Source organism: Nycticebus coucang, chromosome 9 (assembly GCF_027406575.1).
Source record: "Nycticebus coucang isolate mNycCou1 chromosome 9, mNycCou1.pri, whole genome shotgun sequence".
Classification (NCBI taxonomy): Eukaryota; Metazoa; Chordata; class Mammalia; order Primates; family Lorisidae; genus Nycticebus; species Nycticebus coucang.
Window position 1 is genome coordinate 98406548 of NC_069788.1, and position 21822 is coordinate 98428369.

The window sequence follows — 21822 nt, forward strand, 5'->3', positions numbered from 1 at the left end:
AACCCAGCCCCAGTCAAAAAAAAAAAAAAAAATGCTAAGCGGTGATGACTTCTGTCTGTATTTCTTCTTTTTTTTTTTTTTTTTTTGGAGGGAAAACACTTATTCATTCATCATTATGCTAACTCTAAGGTTTTGTAGGTACTTTTTTTCATTATTAAATCATAGCTGTATACATTAATGCGATCATGGAGCACCATACACTGGTTTTATAAACAGTTTGACACATTTTCATCACACTGGTTAACATAGCCTTCCTGGCATTTTCTTAGTTATTGTATTAAAACAATTACGGAGAGTGGTTGGTGGGGATTACACCTGCGGTGCATCTTACAAGGGTACATGTGAAATTTAGGAAGTGTCTGTATTTCTTACATACACTATCTTTCTCAAAAAGTTAAGAAATCATTTCTCCTAAGTAAAATATCTCAAGAATGGAAGAAAAAGTATCCAATGCACTCAGTACTTTTATGAGTCCAATTATATTTACTCACACTTCCTTATGTAAGATAGATCACAACTATAGCCCAGGATGAAGGAGAGAAATGGAGTGGGAAGGGAGGGGAAGGGGACGTTTGATAGAGGGAGGGTAAATGGTGGGATGACACCTATGGAGCCTATTGCAAGGGTACAAGTCAAATCTATCAAGTATAGAACATAAATGTCTTAACACAATCAATAATCAAGTAAATGAGGCGAAAGCTTCATTAATTAGTTTGGTGTAAGCACTCCAAATTGTATAAAAAAAAATCAATACATTGTACCCCACATATGCATAAATGTATTCATGATCTGTGTGTATGTGTAAATGTATTCATGATCTAAAAGGAAAAAAAAGTTGAAATCAATATGATACCCAATATAAAAAAATCAGTAAATCAAACATCATAGACTTGCTAATCCAAATGCATTGTGCCTCGAAATATAAAATGTTATATTTAGCAATCAGCAAACACATGTTGATGAGCATGATGTCATTTTTGTTTTTCTCTCTTCATATACAGAGACTTCTTGGCATAGCACTTATCTACCGTGGATGTTGTTATTAAAGAATTGTGTTATTAAAGAATTATTCAGAAAGTCATGAGAAGAAGCATTTTCTTGGGTTAGTACCAAGCCCAGTTATTCTTAGTATTTTACTGATAAAATGAGGTTTCGTGTTGGAGAACTATGAACACATAGTTGGACTCAGACAAATTTGAATTATAAACAGGGTTGCATCCCTTTTATCCAAGAGATATTTAGCCAAGTTATTTCAGGGTTCCAGATTTTATATCTATATTATTTCAAAGTGTCAAAAGGAGTTCTGGTATGATTTTTAGTAAAATCCCCATGATATATCTTGTCTTAACAATTACTACTTCTCTACTAGTGTAGCCAAAATATGAATTAGAAAGGATTTATAATATAGCATGGAGCAGAAATGAAAAAGTAAATGCATCAATTATTTTGTCAAGTATTCCAGAATAATAGTGTTTTCGTTTTAAACAAACTTGAATGACAAAACGAAAGTTAAAAATCTGCCAGGTGCTATGGCTCACACCTGTAATCCCAGCACTCTGAGAGGCTGAGGTAGGTGGATTACCTGAGTTCACAGGTTCCAGACCAGCTTGAGCCACAGCAAGACCTCATCTCTAAAAATAACCAGGCGTTGGGGCAGCCTGAAGCCCATTGTGGACTCCCTGTAGTCCCAGCTACTTGGGAGACTGAGACAAGAGAATAGCTTGCACCCAAGAGTTTGAAGTTGCTGTGAATTGTGACACCACAGCAGTCTACCAAGGATGACAAAGTGAGACTCTGTCTAAAAGGAAAAAAAAATTAAAAATCTAAAATTATCAAAAGAAACAGATGATCCCAGCATGGAGTACATGAAATTTAGGGGAAACTCAGAAAGGAAATTTAGGAAACGGAAAGGATTTAGGAAACCCCGAAAGTCATAACGAATACTGAAAACCAAGTTCAACCACACTCATTTGATTCTCAGACTTTATAACTTTGGAATAGAGTAAACTGTAAATATAAAACACAGATACATTAGTGATTACACTTGAAAAAAGCTTTGAAATCTTTTACAAGTATATAGATAACTAAATAGAAGAAAACTTGGATCTAAGAGATTAGAATTAATTTACACATTGAAAAAGAAAATTCAGGCTTAATTTATAAAAAAAAAGTCAATCTTTAAAATGTTAGACAAGATAAGGGGTAAAGAAGAATAATAATTTATAATAAATGTGTATATTGAAGGTTGATATTAAGAAGATGCAGAAATACATTTTTATAGTTGTAGTTAAGCTCTATTTTTAAGGACGCCTTAAAAATAAAATGCATATCCAAATTTTCCCCCCGACAGAATTGGTTTTTCAATAATTGATTAATAGATGGGCCAATTAAAATAAAACAAAGTGAGAAATGGGAAGAAGCATACAAATAGCTTTTCAGTGTCACATAAATTGATTTTATTACATGCCCACAAAATATCAATGTAGATGAGCTATTAGCTACTTACTCCTATCTGATTTAGTCTAGTGGTAATTTAGAAAGCTAAATGCTTTCCTTAGAGAGAATTCTCTGCATTATTGTTTGTGTGGTGAAGTTAAAGCCACTTTTACTAAACTATTAGTTAGAATGCCAAGTTCTTAAAAAAACCTTTAAAACAACAGAAAAGAGTTCCATGAGCTAATGAGGTTAGAAGCTGTTGAATTACAGAATAATAAGTATGTATTATTCTGCAGTCTTAGTCAGCCTTTAATATTACTCAGAGTATGGCATAGTATGCAATGTTCTTCAAACCAATTTGTCCATGGGTTATATTCTGTGAAATATAAGCATATTCTATAGAATATAATCTATGAAGTAAACATCTTTCAAAATCTTTGGGCATAATGGAATTGTTTGGTAAAAACCAACATGGAATTTATCCGTTTGTTTTCAAGCTGTGAGAAAACTTGGTCATCAGAAAAGCCCTAGGAGGACTCTGAAGATTTGTATAAGGGACATATTTCAAGAAAATGGAGATAAATCGCATTGCCTACCAAAAGGAGGCTGGTTGGAGGTGAGCCAGCTGCAGCTGGCTTTAACTTTATAGTATCAGAGCAGCCAGAGGAAGGATTGTCAAGCAAGTTTGGACAGTATCTCTGAAAACCTTTTACTTTGAATTTGCAGCCAGCTAAATGAGCCAGTGAGCGAACAAAGCCCTCTCAGGAAAATTGCTTCTACAGAGCAGCAAGCTCATTTGTGTTGTCCTTGTTGTCCAAATCTTTTTTTTTTTTTTTTTTTTTTTTATTGTTGGGGATTCATTGAGGGTACAATAAGCCAGGTTACACTGATTGCAATTGTTAGGCAAAGTCCCTCTTGCAATCATGTCTTGCCCCCATAAAGTGTGACACACACCAAAGCCCCACCCCCCTCCCTCCGTCCCTCTTTCTGCTTTAGTCATTTCATCAGCCTTCAACACCCCACTCAAGTCGTACCTGTGGCACCTTCTTTGATTGTTTCCATCTCACCTTTTCTATCCTTAAAATTAGTTGCCACCTATTTTTCCTCCCTTATCATACCTATCTTTTTGTTTCTTAAAATGGTTGACGATTTAATACATATATTAATGTTTATTAGTTCAATTTTTTTCCCTTTATGGAGGTGTAAGCTCTATGAGATAAGAAGAATTGTGTGCAGCATCCTTCACTTTTTACGCAGGCTCCATGCTAATTATAAAAAGAACACTCTCTAAATCACTGATGCTTAGATGAACAGAGCTGTGGTGCCATGGGTCTGTCATTTATTGGCTCTATTTCATCTCATAAGTTCCACTTCCATTTGTATGGAAAAGTTATAATATTAACATCCATATGAGCTGGGAAAGACTCAAAGGAAATAGTGTGGAACTTCTCAGTGGATTTCAAGCAATCCACAAATATTTTATTAGTAACCATTGATTTTCTTTTTTCAAATTAATTATGTCTCAATATCCTTTGCCCCAATCACCTAAAATACAACATAACTTTGGGCCTATGTTTGCAAAAAAAAAAAAAGTCTATTGAAAGATTCTGTTCAAAATAATCCATAGTTATTCAAAATCTGGAACATATCTTCATTTTCCATGAATTCAATGTCTTTCTTGGTAATTAGGTCTCAAGCCAGAATAGCAAAATCAATTTTATAAATATGTTTGATTAGCTTTAATCAATTAAATGCAGTTACCACACTTAAGCTCACTGAAAAGCTCACTCAGATCTTTCAAAGATCTCAAATAAGTCTTAATATCCTCTTCAGACTTGAGTGGCATAATTCAGTTAGATGTGTTAGAAAAGAAAACTAAATATAATTTAATTACCAAGATACTGTTGGTAATTCCCAAGTCTACAGCTTGGGAAATCAAATGCACACAAAATCATTAGTTTTTATTAATACAAGAGTAGTAGACTTTGATGCCCTTAGAGGTACCTTTATTTAAAAAAAAGAAAAAGCATCACTAGATTGGAATAGCTAGTATCCAACGTACTCAATACTAATGTGAAGCCAGTAGATGAACTAATATAATCCTACATAAAAGAAAAACTCAACTCTATGAAGTGGGAGAGGGGAGACAAGGGAAACAGGAGGGGAATTGGTCTGCTCCCATTTAATGGGCACAGTGTAAGGGTGTATGGCTCACCTCTTAGGTATGGAACACAAGAGGGACTCTACCTAAAAAATACAAACATTGTAATCTAGTTGTCTCTATCTTTACATTAACCCGAAATAAAAAAAAAATACATTTTAAAATGTGATATTCAATGTATAATTTAAAAAGTTGGGTACCTGTCCAGAAATAATGGCTCCCACCTGCAATCCTAGCACTTTGGGAGGCCAAGGCAGGTAGACCACCTAAGCTCAGGAGTTGGAGACCAGCCTGAGCAAGAGCAAGACTTCGTCTCTGCTAAAAATCAAAAAACTAGCCAGGCATCATGACAGGATGAGTCAGGAGGATGGCTTGAGCCCAGAGGTTGAGTTAGCTGTGAGCTATAATGCCATTGTAAGAGTTTGAGACAGAGTAAGATTCTGTCTCAAAAATAAATAAATAGAAAAATTAAAAAATTAAAAACAATTAGGTGCTTATACTCATGGCAGAGGAAAAATTCAAGCAGTTGAAGGAAGAAGTATTGAGGCACATCATTTCTGCCTGAGCATCCACCCGTATCTCTCCTAAACACTTAACCCCCTTGAACTGTCCCTGCTTTATTTAATACCTCTTAATTGAATGAATATTTACAGAAAATGTGCTACATGACAAAGCCTATGGATAAAGCAGTGAAATAAATACAATCTCTGCACTCAAATTTTTAATCATTAAAGAACAGAACTAAACATGGAAGGCTCTGAGAGCAAAGAAGAGGTCAAGCCAACCCCATTGGAGAGAACACTCAAAGCTACTTTTCAGGCTGAGTCCTCTATGCCAGGTTACTTAGCACAGTGTTGCAAATTTGGAAAAGTCTGATAAAGAAAACAATCAGTTTAAATTGACCTAACATTCAAGAAGACACAGAATTAGAAATCTATCAAAGATTGATAGAAATCTAGCCAACTTTATCAGTTACTTAGCACAGTGTTGCAAATTTGGAAAAGTCTGATAAAGAAAACAATCAGTTTAAATTGACCTAACATTCAAGAAGACACAGAATTAGAAATCTATCAAAGATTGATAGAAATCTAGCCAACTTTATTTATGTACTACTCATACAGTTAGCATTCACTGAGAATTAACCATGGAGGAGGGTCTTTAATATACATTTTAACAGTTCATGTAGGAACATCATATAATGCAGAGACTAAAGAAAACTTCCTTAGAGTTATGAGCTAGTGAAAGGTGGGTTGAGACTCCAAATTTCCTTCTTTTGTTCATTGCTCCTACCTTCACACCATGCAGTATTTTATACTAGATAGCTGATGAAAGAAGGAGATCTGGAAAAGGAAGCCAAAGTTTAACCTTTTGTCAAAGGAGAAGGCACAAAACAGGAAACAGTGGAAGGTGGCTCATTTTCAAAAAAACACAGCTAATTCTTCAAAATCATTACACATACGTATGCCTTCATCACCCCACCCCTTGTTCCCAAAAAAGTTTCTTGATTATCATCTGGGAAAAATTTTGCCCCATCCTGAAAGAGACATAGTCTGTGACAGAAATTTCTCTCAATCATCATTTGAAGTAAACAGTGCACCATAGTGAAAAGATTGGAGGAGGGGTGCTATTCCTTCATCCAGAGCTAGAGTAATGAAAGGAAGTAAAGGAAGAAAGTATGGGTGCAAAATTAGATTGGGGGACAAGATAGTAAGACAAAGTTATAAAATCACAAAGGACATTTTATAATAAGGGAATGCAGCTTGAGTTATATATGTATAGTAGGAAAATATTCATTATTTTACTCTCCAGTATTTTTTAATCATATTTGAAATGCTCAAATTATAATTTACATTCAAGTGTCATCACTGCTTAAAGAAAAGAAACAACTCTTGGTGATTTATTTTAAAACCCACTTGTTAGCATGCTGACAGGTTTAACTAGATCCAAAATTATTAATGTTTTATAAAAATTATAGAATATAATTTTGAATTTAAAAAATGAGTAAACTGAGCATACTAAGAAAATAATTATTTTAAGTCATTAATTTAAACTTTTATATTTCATTAAATTAAACAATTATAATGTCCTTATAACACTATAAATCATAGCATAAAAATATTAGGTATATACTTGATCCTTTAATTATTGTAAACAATTATTTTCTGTACTTGCTTATATTCTATCTGCACATTTGTGGATGAATGGAGTCATTGACTAAGGACCCCTTTCTTGAAACAGATCATTCTACTTGTAATATGCATAGAAGTTGAATTATCTTAGAATATCTAACAGTTTAAAATGCACAATATCTGGTGTAAACAACCTTTTTTTTAATTGTTTGGAATTTATCGAGGGTACAAAGAATTAGGTTACACTGATAAAGTCCCTCTTATAATTGAGTCCTGCCCCCAAAATGTGTGCATCCTCTGTGACCTGTGACCGCCCATCCCCCTTTCTCCTCCTCTTTTCCCACTCCCTCATTCTCCTACCCCACCCCTTGTATTAGCTCATCTACTGTCTTCATATTAGAATTGAGTACAATTTAAAATGTCTTGTCTTACAGAAGGATTCAAATGAGGTACCTGTTGAGAGGATTATTTGAAGACCACAACTCTATGATCATGGTGGTGACTAATGGTTCCTTGCAACAGATCTTTCTCTGTAGAAAAATACTCACTAGTAACAGCACAAATATAATATTGATGTCTTGTGATTTGGCTGTGGAACTTTCAATTAGTTTACTTGAGATCCATATCTTATAGACAGATCAATTTGCTCCAAAGCTCTGTGACTCCTAAAAAAGAAGGCATAAGATCCTGCTTCCCAAGATACAAACTTGCAGTGAAGCAGAGTGAATCCAACCAAAAAGTTAAGGAGAATCCTGAAATAAATGGTGGTAAGCAAAGGATAAAACTGAGCTAGCAACTTAGGCTCAGCACAATGTCTTAAATGTCCAAAGTGAAGAACAGTACTGACACTCAGCATAGCTGAGGCAGGGAAGTCCTCTGAATCCAGCCATAAGGCCAAGATGTTGTACTTTGGGAAAGAATGGGAGTGAGGACTGAGAAAGAAAAGATAGAAAGAAATTCAGATGCTCTAGTGTGTGTGACCCCCAGAGTGAGTAAATAGAAGTCTAGATCCAATATCACCAAAGGGTAGACAAATCCTTGGGATGTGGCACAATTAATCTGTGACACTATCCCACTCTCCGGGATAGTGACAAGCAATGGAAATGTGTCCAAACTCTGCTTTACTTTATGCCCACCTCAAAAAGAAAGGCAAAAAGACAAGTGACTCTTGAACCAAGTAAACTCCTGGATTCTCGACAAGTCAAAGAACAGTAGGACGGTTCAAGATGGCAGTATAGATTTTCTGATTGTAAGTTATGAAGTGGCTTTAACATGTACTTAGAAAAAAAAACTGTGTTGCTGTATTTATTTCTCGAGCTTGTAGAGAAATTTATGAAAGTTTATTAAACTAAAAGGTAATGAGTGAGAGGAGTATTACAACATAAATTTTGATTTTTTTTTTTTACAACATAAATTTTGAATCATTTTAATCACTTCCCAAGGATAACAAAGAAGGCATTAACAAATCAAGTGGTTTAAGTAGGATCATAAGTGAAAATCCTTTGGTGTTGTTTCTGCTTTCCTAAGCTAACTCGAAATTTAAAATAAGAAAGAAAATGTTTCCAGAGGTAAGGGGTGTGTAAAAGGTAAACTTGATAAATGAATAACTTTCTCCCAAGTATTAGTACCATTGAAATATTACCCTCACAAAGTGCATAAAGTAATTTTCTTAAAATCTAGTACTCATCCCAATGCATAAATATGCATATATCACTAAAATAAATAAATCTAATCTCAAAAAATTAGACACATAATAAATGTATTCAGTCATTGAATAAATAGGGATTGAAAACTTATTAGGTATTAAGGGTTATCGGGTTATTATTTAATTGACCACTAGCTATAAAATAGATTTCTTTTTGCCTTTCATAAGTATTCACTGTGAGATCTTAGGAAAAAATGACACAATTGATACCTTTAAAATGGTATTTGTTATATAATGATCTAATTTGTTCACAAAATTTTATGAACATGTCTGGTCTATTAGGTGAAAGTACTAGCACTCACTTGAGTGTTAATTTAAATCTAACCAAGAAAGGAGGGGTCATTTTAACTGCTGGCTCTTGTTCCATAAAGTGTATTATTGAAAATATTCTAGTATTTTTCAAGATATCTCTATGCATTTTTCATTATAAATATTAAAGTATTTACATGAATATTAATGAACTAAGTGGAAGATTACTTGATTTATTGATCCTTCAGTCATGTACAAGAGTCCAATTACTCTAAATCAAAAAATATACTGAATGGGTAACTTGCTCTTGCTGAAATGATACTTATAAGATCACAATAGTTGAAAGGAGTATCTTTCCAATAGACATTATTTCAGAGTGAATAAGGGGGCTAATAAGGGAATAAGATTTTTATTTCATCCAAAAACATGCTCATATATTTACAAGGCTTATGGGCATGTGTTTCATTTACTTCATTCTTGTGCTCCTAACAATATTGCTGTCTCAGAAAGCATATTCTAAGAAATTGCTGGTAGTTTTTTTTTTTTTTTAGTTTGTACAGCTTTGATCTATCTTGATGGACTGAAGGGATGGTGATGAAAACTGTAATCTTAATAAATCTCCTGCAGCTAGAGGTTTAAAACTCATACTGTTTCAAATTAGTGAGGACAGCAATATTTATTTGCTGCTGAATTTCAGTCAGCGTGGCATTTCAGCAGGAAACACTTTATAAGACTTAAACTTACAAGTAGCAAAGTTGAAAACTCATGTTAAAGAAAAGGAACAGAAACTAAGCAGACAGTGATTCATTCTCAATCAAAAAGGAAACAAACCAAACTTTATCATCTCCTCCTCATCTTTCCTCACTACCATTAGCTACTATTACAAATATAGCAATGGATACTGGCATTAATAGAAGACTTTATATGCCCCCAAGAGCTTTGCAATGTATAATCTCAGAGGATGAATGTAGGGTTAGTTAGAAAAAAAGATTATCCTAAATTATAGAAGAGGCAACTGAGGTAACAGTTGTTCAAGATGATATCTTATATTCATAGGTGAGGTATGATAAGAAGCTATGTCAGATGAAGTTTTCAGAGAGTTGAGTCTCTGTCAACAGTTCATTTTGGTAGTGAACATCAATCATAAGATGGATAATCTACAGCAATTCTACATTGAGAAGGAGAGGTACAGGGACAGGGCAGTGAGAGGAAAAGACGTCAAATAGCCTTTTCCTATGCATTCACCTGCATTTATTCCCTTAAAAACTCTCAGTTATCTTCTCATCTCAAGGGCTCACAGTCTCAGGATCTTTTTCAGCATCATTTTTCTTCAATCAAGGAACACTTAGAAATCAATCCATTAACCTCTTTCCCACCTACACTTAGGTACCTTCTAACTATTCAACCCCATTGGTTTTAAATACCATTCCTGTTCAGATGGCTCAGATTCACAGATGTATACCCATTTTTCTCTTGAATTTAAGACTTACACAGAACTATAAATCTATTAGACATCTCACACTTAATGTGTCAACACTGAACTCTTGATTTTCTACCCAAGTTTACTCTTCCTTTCTTGAACAAATAGCATCACTATTTACTATGTTGGCTGAAAAATACACTATAGAACCACCCTTTATCTCTCTCTCTTTCACACTACATAACTAATACACATTCAAATTATGTTGGTCTTACCCTTAAAATACCTTCCAAGACTCACCAGCTTTATTATTACACAACATTTCAAACCATCATCGTCTCTCACCTGAGCTACTATAAGAGACTCTTGACTGATTTCTCTGCTTCTATCTTTGACCATCTATAGTCTCTGATTCACATAGCAACCAGAGAAATCCTGTCAAAATATAAGTGCAGATGAAGCCATTGTGCTGTTGAAACCCTTAAATCTTTTTTTTTTTTTTGTATATTTATAGCACAATATAAAGGCCTTGTATATTTTGACTACTGACTACATTTCCAATGTCATTTCAAATAACTTTCCCAGTTATTGAGCTGGCAGCCCTGTTCATCTTGAATATGCCAAGTGCACTGCCACTTTGGGATGTTTAGACTCCCTGCTCCCTTTGTCCGGAATGTTCTCTGCTTATGTAGCTTTCTGGTGCCCTTGTTTATTTGTTCATTTATATATTGCCTGTCTTCTTCTTCTTGAGTGCAAGCTCCATTGAAGCATGATTATTTTTTTTCTGTCCTGTTGGATGTTTTATCTCTAGTTCTTAGAAAAATGCCTGGTTGAGTGCTAACTAAATACAAGAAAACAGGAAAACAGAAGTGCAGGAAATAAGTACAGGGAAGGAGGGTGAGAGGAAGAGGAAGGAGTGATGGAGTAAACTAGTGAAAGTGGCCCATAGTTACACAAAGGACTGTGGACAAATGTGTGTGCCAGCAAAGTACAAATCAAGGTCCAAATATTGAAGACTGCTTACTAAACTGTGGAAGTGGTTGAAGACTGAAATTGCTTTCAGTCAAACTCAATCTTGCCAGACTAATTTGTTCTGTTACAGGAAAAGGCGGTTCCACTGGGGCCACTTTTTGAGAGGTTGAAATAAATTAGAAGTGCATCTTTGAGAGATACTTTTTTGTGTTCTATTATAATCCACAACTACTTAGAAATATAGAAATTCTACCTCAAAATGATAACCATAGTAAAAATAATATTATCTCTCTCTCTTTATATATCTATATCTATATCTATATCTATCTATCTATCTATCTATCTATTCACACACACACATACATATGGTGCCAAGTACTGTACTGAAGATGGTGGGTATAATTATCAATTTACCGCAGACTCAATAGTTATTGAATGTCTACTATGTTTTAAATCTTTCACTCTTTGTTCTGTGGTTGGGTATTTTATAAACAAGGTAAACTGACAACTTCTGTAGTCTTGTGGAGCTCAAAGTCTAGTGGGGAAGAATGATAGTATCATCAAATAAGTTAAATAATTTTCTAGTGGATAAGTAGTACATGGAGTCCAGGAATGGGTGAGTATGACCTCATCAAGTAGGCAATATTTAAATTAGCTTCTTAAGGATCAAGAAAGACTAAGCCATGTGAAAATAAAACAGGCTAAGTGCAAAGTCTCTGAGATAAGGACCACTGTGGTATGTTCCAGAGGCAAAAACAAAAGCCTTTGTGGCTGAAGAGCAATGAAGAAGATGGAATATAGGTAGAAACAGAGACAGTAATGTGGACTGATCATGATGAGCCCCTCCATCCATGACCACTATGTTGAGTATCATGTTAATTAGAAAGAGAAAGCTTCGAAGTATCATAAATGCCAACAAAAGTGAAACTAACATAAGCCAATTAAGATTTCTCAAAATAACTTGAATAATTATTACATTTCACTATGCACAGAGGGAAATAGAGAGAAAGAGGCTATACCATGTGTCTAAGACTCCAGCATTGGTTAATGATGGAACCAGGATTTAAGCCCCATATCTACCAATTCCAAAAGCAAGGGTTTTATCATGGTTGCTTTTGTTCTTTAAAAACAAACAAACATACATTTTTCATTATCTCTTTTTTAGAAGGAAAATATCTTTAATTCTCCAAAGCTACACTCAGCCAGTATAAAGGATGTGTTTTAAGGCAAATATATTTGGCCAAAGATAGGAGTAAAACTAGATTTACAAGAAATTTTAAGTCTAATTCTGAAGGTATTCTCCTCTTTTTTAACCTCAGCATCTTTTCTCCCCTCACTGTTCCATTTATTAGATTGTAATATCATTGTCTTGGAAATTCTAGGAATTAGACTAAATTTGGTATCTTCATTTAAACATCTAAAGAATTCAGGCTTCAGTGAGTAATAGAAAAAACTAAATTATCCCTAAACCAGAAATTTCTTTTTGTTATAGGTGCCATGTTGACTATTAAAATCAAATGAGTCAGGGGTGGCGCCTGTGGCTCAGTGAGTGGGGCGCCGGCCCCATGTGCCGAGGGTGGCGGGTTCGGACCCAGCCCTGGCCAAACTGAAACAAAAAAAAATAGCCGGGCGTTGTGGTGGGCGCCTGTAGTCCCAGCTGCTTGGGAGGCTGAGGCAAGAGAATCGCGTAAGCCCAAGAGTTAGAGGTTGCTGTGAGCCGTGTGACGCCACGGCACTCTACCCGAGGGCGGTACAGTGAGACTCTGTCTCCACAAAAAAAAAAAAAAAAAAAAAAAAAAAAAAATCAAATGAGTCAGAACACAGCTTTTGATTGTTATTGATTTCAAAAAGAATTGATCCTCAGACTTTTCCCATTTCACCATCCAACATCCCTATTCTGTCACATTGATTGGGATATTGATATGTGACCCCAGATTTCTCTCATTTTCTCACTCCCTATATCCAACCTTTCATAACATTCTGTTGAATCTACATGATCACTTTACTATCATCAAAATCTAAGTCACCACCATCATCTTTCTCTACTGCAGAATGAATGACTTAAGAAGTCATCCTGTTTTCATGCTTCTCACTTTTTAATGCATTCCTCATTGAGCAACCAGAGTACACTTAAACTTTTATAAAGGAAAAATCTTTCTATAGTAGAAAGGACAATTAGACCTTCTGCCCAAGAGCTGGTTAAGCCTCTGCATGTCCCACTAACCTAGCATGAAAATCAAACTGGGAAATCACAATGAATATTCAAAATGAGTTGTGGATACGGGCACACCAAGAATTTGTGGCCAGATTTACAATTTGTTATAACCTTAAAATATGATTCAATCTCTTCATTTTGGCTTGCTCTATTTTATCTTTCCACTATTGTGACTCTTACTTTATTTAACATTACTTTTCATATAACCTATAATAAGGATGCAATTATTCCAGTCTTCTTCAGGCTCTTCTATCAAGTCACATTTGTTTGCACAGAAGGGACTTTATTCTAGCTGACAGGTCAGCAAACTATAGACTGATAGCCAAAGCAAGCCCACCACTTGATTTTGTAAAAGGATATTTGTTTAGACCAGCAATACACCTTCATTTTTGTAACTTTGATGCCTAATTTTATTTACAAAACCAAGATGAGTAGTGGTGACAGAAACTAGCCAAAAAAAATTTAATGCCTGACTTTTTGTAGAAAAAAAATTGCTGGCCCATGTGTTAGCTGGTTCCTCTATGTGCTATGCTCCTTCCCTCCCCTTTGCACATTTTTTTGATTCATTTAATTCCTATCCTTTAATAAATATATAGCCTGAAATAAATATCTCTGAATAGCCAATAAATGCTACTCCAATATATAATTTAAGTCTATGCATAGGATGTATAACTATCTGGTGCATCATATTTTAATTATTCATTTAGTTATGTGTATTCTCTTCTTATTGGAATGTAAGTTCTCTAGTAAAAGTAAGGGTTTTTTTAGTTGTCCATTTGTTTGCTTTTTACAATTTGTTATAACAACACTAAATTCATAGGAGATTCTCAATTTATTAAGAAGACAAATAAATAGAAAAAAAGGAATATCTCTCCCACAGGAAATACGCTGCTTAAATATATCTGGTTTCTTAGAGTATATATTAAAGAAGCAGAATGGAAGGTGAAGCAAATAATTAGTTAAAAAATATTTTATTTATTTTTTTGTTTTTTTGTTTTATTTTTTTCATTAAATCCTAACTATATACATTGATATGATCATGGGGCATCATACACTCGCTTCATAGACCATTTGGCACATTTTCATCACAATGATTAACATAGCCTTCCTGGCATTATCTCAGTTACTGTGCCAAAACATTTACATTCTACATTTACCAAGTTTTGCAAATACCCCTGTAAGATGCACCACAGGTATGATCCCACCAATCTCCCTCCCTCCACTCCCTGTCCCACTTCCCCCTATTGTTAGGTTGTAACTGGGTTATAGCTTTCATGTGAGAGCCCCAAATCAGTTTCATAGTAGGGCTGAGTACTTTGGGTTCTTTTTCTTCCATTCTTGAGATACTTTACTAAGAAGAATATGTTCCAGCTCCATCCATGTAAACATGAAAGAGGTAAAGTCTCCATCTTTCTTTAAGGCTGCATAATATTCCATGGTGTACATATACCACAATTTATTAATCCATTTGTAGATTGATGGGCACTTGGGCTTTTTCCATGACTTAGCAATTATGAATAGGGCTGCAATAAACATTCTGGTACAAATATCTTTGTTATGATGTGATTTTTGGTCTTCTGGGTATATGCCCAGCAAAGGAATTACAGGATTGAATGGCAGATCTATTTTTAGATCTCTGAGTGTTCTCCATATATCTTTCCAAAAGGAATGTATAAATTTGCATTCCCACCAGCAGTGCAGAAGTGTTCCCTTTTCTCCACATCCACGCCAACATCTCTAGTCTTGAGATTTTGTGATATAGGCTAGTCTCACTGGAGTTAGATGATATCTCAAAGTAGTTTTGATTTGCATTTCTCTGATGATTAAAGATGATGAGCATTTTGTCATATCTCTGAAGGCCGTGCGCCTGTCTTCTTCAGAGAAGTTTCTCTTCAAATCCCTTGCCCAGCCTGTGATGGGATCCCTTGTTTTTTTCTTGCTGATGCGTTTGTGTTCTCTGTGGAGTCTGGTTATTAAACCTTTGTCAGAGATATACCCTGCAAATATCTTCTCCCATTCTGAGGGCTGTTTGCTTGCTTTATTTACTGTGTTCTTGGCTGTGCAGAAGCTTTTTAGTTTGATCAACTCCCAGTACTGTATTTTTGAAGCTTCTTCAATTGCCTGGGGGGTCCGCCTCATAAAATACTCGCCCAGACCAATTTCTTCTAGGATTTTCCCTGCATTCTCCTCTAGTATTTTTATAGTTTCATGTCTTAAGTTTAATAATCCAATGAGAGTCTATCTTAGTTAATGGTGAAAGGTGTGGGTCCAATTTCAGTCTTCTGCAGGTTGCCAGCCAGTTCACCCAGCACCATTTGTTAAATAGGGAATCTTTTCCCCACTGAATGTTTTTAATTGGCTTGTCAAAGATCAAATAGTGGTAAGTAGCTGGATTCATCTCTTGGTTCTCTATTCTGTTCCAGATATCTACTTCTCTGTTTTTGTGCCAATACCATGCTGTTTTGATCACTGTCAATTTGTAGTAAAGTCTGAGGCCTGTTTTGTTTTTATTTTATTTTATTTCTGAGTAATGTCTTGGCTATTCGAGGTTTTTTCTGATTCCATATAAAACGAAGTATTGTTTTTTCAAGATCTTTAAAATATGACATTGGAGCTTTAATAGGGAGTGCGTTGAAATTATATATTGCTTTGGGTAATATGGACATTTTAATAATGTTGATTCTTCCCAGCCATGAGCATGGTATGTTTTTCCATTTGTTAACAGTTTCATTTCTTTTCTTAGAGTTTCATAGTTCTCTTTATAGAGATCTTTCACGTCTTTTGTTAGGTAAATTCCCAAATATTTCATCTTCTTTGGCACTACTGTGAATGGGATAGAGTCCTTAACTGCTTTTTCAACTTGACTGTTGTTGGTGTATATAAAGGCTACCGATTTATGAATGTTGATTTTGTAACCTGAGACGCTGCTGTATTCCTTGATCACTTCTAGGAGTTTTGTAGTAGAGTCCCTAGTGTTTTCCAGATACACAATCATATCATCTGCGAAGAGCGAAAGTTTGATCTCTTCTGACCCTATATGGATACCCTTGATTGCCTTTTCTTCCCTAAGTGCGGTGGCTAAAACTTCCATTACAATGTTGAAAAGCAATGGAGACAACGGGCAGCCTTGTCTGGTTCCTGATCTGAGTGGAAATGATTCCAATTTAACTCCATTCAATATGATATTGGCTGTGGGTTTGCTGTAGATGGCCTCTTTCAGTTTAAGAAAAGTCCCTTCTAGACCAATTTTCTTGAGTGTTCTGATCATGAAGGGATGCTGGATATTATCAAAAGCTTTTCTGTATCGATTGAGAGAATCATATGGTCTTTGTTTTTTTAATTTGTTTATGTGCTGAATTACATTTATAGATTTACGTATATTGAACCAGCCTTGAGACCCTGGGATAAAACCAACTTGGTCATGGTGTTTAAATTGTTTGATGTGTTGCTGAATTCTGCTTGTTAGGATCTTGTTGAATATTTTTGCATCTATATTCATTTGTGATATTGGTCTATAATTTTCTTTTCTTTTGGGGTCTTTTCCAGGTTTGGAGATCAGGGTGATGTTTGCTTCATAGAACGTGTTGGGTAGTCTTCCTTCTATTTCTACCTTTTGGAACAGGTTGAGTAATATAGGTACTAATTCCTCTTTAAAGGTTTGGTAGAATTCTGACGTGAAACCATCTGGTCCCGGGCTTTTCTTTTTAGGGAGGTTTTGTATAGTTGATGCTATTTCTGAACTTGATATGGGTCTGTTAAACATTTCCACTTGATTCTGGCTAAGTCTTGGAAGGTGGCGTGCTTCCAAGTATTGGTCAATTTCCTTCAGATTTTCATATTTCTGAGAATAAAGTTTCTTGTAATATTCATTAAGGATATTTTGGATTTCTGACGAGTCTGTTGTTATTTCGTTTTTGTTGTTTCTGATTGATGATGTTAGAGATTTTACTCTTTTTTTTCTGATTAGGTTGGCTAGAGGTTTATCTATTTTATTGACCTTTTCAAAAAAAACAGCTTTTTGATTTATTGATCTGTTGTACTATTCTTTTGTTTTCAATTTCATTTACTTCTGCTCTAATTTTGGTTATTTCTTTTCTTCTACTGGGTTTGGGGTTGGAATGTTCTTCCTTTTCCAGTTGCGTGAGATGTCCCATTAAGTTGTTAACTTCCTCTCTTTCCGTTCTCTTGAGGAAGGCTTGCAGTGCTATAAATTTCCCTCTTAGAACTGCCTTTGCGGTGTCCCAGAGGTTCCGATAGTTTGTGTCTTCATTGTTGTTTTGTTCCAAAAAATTGGCGATTTCTTTCTTAATCTCATCTCTGACCCAGCTATCATTCAGCATAAGGTTATTTAACTTCCATGTTTTTGTTAGTATGCAGATTCCTGTTGTTACTCAATTCAAGTTTTATTCCGTGATGGTCCGAGAAGATGCAAGGAATAATTTCTATTCCTTTAAAGTTATACTTGTGACCTAAAATGTGGTCAATTTTGGAGTAAGTTCCATGGGCTGATGGAAGTATGTGTATTCAGTTTTGTTGGGATGAAACGTTCTGTAGATGTCTGCTAAATCTAAATATTGGATGGTTAGGTTTAAATCTAAGATTTCTTTGCTCAGCTTCTTGCTGGAGGATCGATCCAATACTGCCAAAGGAGTGTTGAAATCTCTGACGATTATGGAGCTGGAGGAAATCAAGTTACTCATGTCTGTTAGAGTTTCTCTTATAAATTGAGGTGCATTCTGGTTGGGTGCATAGATATTAATAATTGAGATCTCATCATGTTGAGTATTACCCTGAACAAATATGAAGTGACCATTCTTGTCCTTCCTTACTTTTGATGGTTTAAAACCTACTGTATCTGCAAATAAAATTGCCACACCTGCTTTTTTCTGATTACCATTTGCGTGAAATATGGATGACCATCCTTTCACCCTGAGTCTGTATTTGTCTTTTAAGTTAAGATGTGACTCTTGTATGCAACAAATATCTGGCTTGAGTTTTTGTATCCAGTCAGCTAACCTGTGCCTCTTTACAGGACAGTTTAAGCCATTCACATTAATGGAGAGTATTGATAAGTCTGGTGGAATTTTGGGTATTGAATTTTTCAAAGGTCCAGTGGACATTTTTAATCCTTTTGCCAGTGTGGAAGTTGGAGTTTGATCTGAAGTTTCTGAGTGAGTTTACTTTTGTGGTATAGGATTGGGTTGGTCATTGTGGAGGATAGATCTAAGAATATCCTGAAGAGCTGGTTTACTTATGGCAAATTTTTTCAACATATAAATGTCATTGAAGTATTTAATTTCTCCATCATACTCAGTTTAGCTGGATACAAGATCCTGGGTTGAAAGTTAGTTTGCTTCAGGAGATTAAAAGTCGATGACCACCCTCTTCTGGCTTGAAAAGTTTCAGCAGAGAGATCTGCAGATATTCTAATATTCTTTCCTCTGTACGTAATGGTTTTCTTTCGCCGGGCTGCTTTGAGAATCTTCTCTTTCATATTAACTTTAGTGAAGCTAATTATGAGATGCCTGGGGGATGACTTATTGGGGTTGAATCGTGCTGGGGTTCTGAAGCTGTCTGCTATCTGAATTTCAGATTCTCTAGGCATGTCTGGAAAATTTTCTTTCATAATTTCATGCAGAAGGGCCTCTGTGCCCTTCGAGGCCACTTCATCATTGTCCGAAATCCCCATTATTCATATATTGCTTTTCTTCGAATTATCTGAGAGTTCTCTGAGTAAATGATCCATTTTTCTCTCCATTTCTCTTCCTCTTTGAGAGATTGGGAGCGTTCGAAGACTTTATCTTCAATATCAGAAATCCTTTCTTCTGCTTGCTCCATTCTGTTGCTGAGGGATTCTACTGTATTTTTCATATCTTTGAGGGCTGTAAATTCTTGCTTCAGTGTGTCTAAGTCTTTGGTGGTTTTGTCTTTAAATTCATTAAATTCTTGAGACAACTTTTGAATTTCTCCTCGAATTCCTAATTCCATTTTATTAATCTTGTCTGCAATCCAAATTCTGAATTCGATTTCTGACATCTCAGCCAGTTGTTTATGAATGGGATCTTCAATCACATCTGCCGTATCTTTTCTTGGAGGGGTTGATCTATTCTGGTTATTCATGTTACCAGAGTTTTTCTGCTGATTCCGCCCCATGGTTATTTTACTCCCTTTGATTTTTCCCCTGGGGCTTTATCAAGGGCCCATACAGTGTTGTGACCTGAGAAATTGGGGCCCTGTCTTGTGTGGTGGGGTGAAGTGGTTCTGTTTTGTTTTCAGTTGTTTTCTGTTTGATCCTATTGTAATATTCACTCTGGCTTGAAGTCTCAGCTGTGTGGCAAAACCAGCAATTAAGTCACCCTGCCCGCCCACCTCTGGCACCAATTGGAAAAGGGAAAGGAAAATCAAACCTTCCTACAACCGCATACCCAGGGCATCACGTGAAAAGTCCTCAGTCTATTAGTTCAGTTCAAAAGGTCCAAATCAATTGTCTCAATCGGCACCTGTCTCGGGTGGGAGAGTTCAAAAGTCTCTGGGAACTGGATCACATGGGTCTGGTGACTCCTCTGATATGGCTTACTCCAGTGCTGCGTGGAGTCAGGAGGAGCCACCTAGAAAATACATCAGTCTGGGAAGGTTGATGTCTCCTTCCCCACTTTGCCCCTCCATCGGACACAGTCACTGGTATCTCTGCAGATGGCTAACCCAGTTGCCTGTAGTGAACAGATACTCCAGGGGTTTGCATCTGCCTGAATTGCAAGGAAGTCTGCCAGGCCCCTGCAGTCTGCCGCTATCTAGCAGGAGGAGATGGGGCCTGACATCTTTGAGTGCTTGATGCAGGTGGTGGGAGGGAGGTGTTCACTCAAGCTTAGCCCCATCCCTGATTGATGTTGCTAACAGAACAGAACAGAACAGACAACTTTGTGGGGTTCTGTCTTTGTTTCTGCTAAAATCGCCTACAGAAGATGGGCTGTTCTGAGTTCAAACGTCTTTGCTGCTGGAGGTTTGTGTCCGATTACCTCTCTGAGTCAGCCCTGCCCTGGAAGCTTCCCAGGTTTGTGAGCAGCGTCAGGCAAATCCTTTGCTCACTGGTGGCCTCCTCTGGTTGCCCAGGGAGACAGGGGATGTGGCTTCAGCATATCCAGAAGTGAGCCGTTTTTCTGTTAAAGAAAAAATGGCTGTTGATTTGCCTCCAGGAACTGCCATTCTGGTGTGGGCACCCAGCCGGCCCTTTTCTCCTCTGTCTCGTGCCCCAGAGTCAGCACTGAGCGGCCGCATTTTATGCTCTGTCCACACCTCTCGAGAGATCTCCCAAGAATCCGGACTCCTGGGGGGCAGGCCCCCAGACCCCCGGGGTGAGAGTGAGGGGAAGCTAGAGTTTCATTCAGTTTTATGCCTGGCCATATTGTTGCCCCAGGAGGGCTGCTGCACCACACTGCAGGGAAGTGCCGCCAAGGCGTGACTCCCCTCAGCCAAGTGCCCTGTCCTCACTTGCGTGTCTCAGAGTCAGCGCTGACCAGTCGCGGCTCGGGCACTGTGCACTCCCCTCGAGAAATCACCCAAGGATCCGAACTCCTGGGGGACAGGCCCCCAGACCCCGAGTGAAAGTGGGGAGAAGCTAGAGTTTCATTCAGTTTTATGCCTGGCCGTATTAATGCACAGGGAGAGCTGCTGCACCGCACCGCAGGGAAGTGCCACCTCGGCATGACTCCCCCTTAGCCAGGTGCCCTCTCCTCACTCGTGTGCCTCAGAGTCAGCGCTGACCAGTTGCAGCTCGGGGACTGTCCACTACCCTTGAGAAATCACTCAAGAATCCGAACTCCTGGGGGACAGGCCTCCAGACTTCAGTGAGCAGGAGGGGAGTGTTGGGGGTTCAGGGTTGTCGGCAAAGGATTTTTAAAGTTTTATACAGTTTTATGCCTGGCCGGAGAATGCCATGGCACCCTAGTAGGGAAGGTAGGTCCAGTTTTTAGAAGGTTTCTCCCGTGGAGTGGAGTGGAAGGGCCTTTAATTTCTGCCCGTTTGTTTAATTGTTGGGCTCTTGAGCCGGTCTCATGGGGGAGGGGGATGCTTGGTGGTGGATTTTGTACCTTTTGTTTGCGTCCTTGTGATCACAGCTTGCCTTAGCGGTGTTGATGTGCGTTCTTCAACCTTCTCTTGGCGTGGCTCAAATCCACCAGGATACTTACTAAATTCCTGTCCGTTAACTCTCCTTCTGGACGGGAGCCTCTGTTGAAAGCTGGCTTCAGTCCGCCATCTTGTCTCTCCCCTACCTTAAAAAACATTTTAAACCAACAGATTGGATGTATGACAAACTAAATAGCAAGTCTTCAAATTCCAGAAATCTCCACACATTTGGCATCATGACAAAAGTGAAAAATAGTCTGACATGCATCCTAAAATGTTCAGTGAAAGTTCATTTCAACCATTCAAAACTTGATAAGGTAACAAGAATGAAGTTCGGATTCAGTGGCCTGTCAATTTAATTGAACGTGAAATCCCTTTGATGTAGAAAATGAATCTGCAACTCAACAGCTG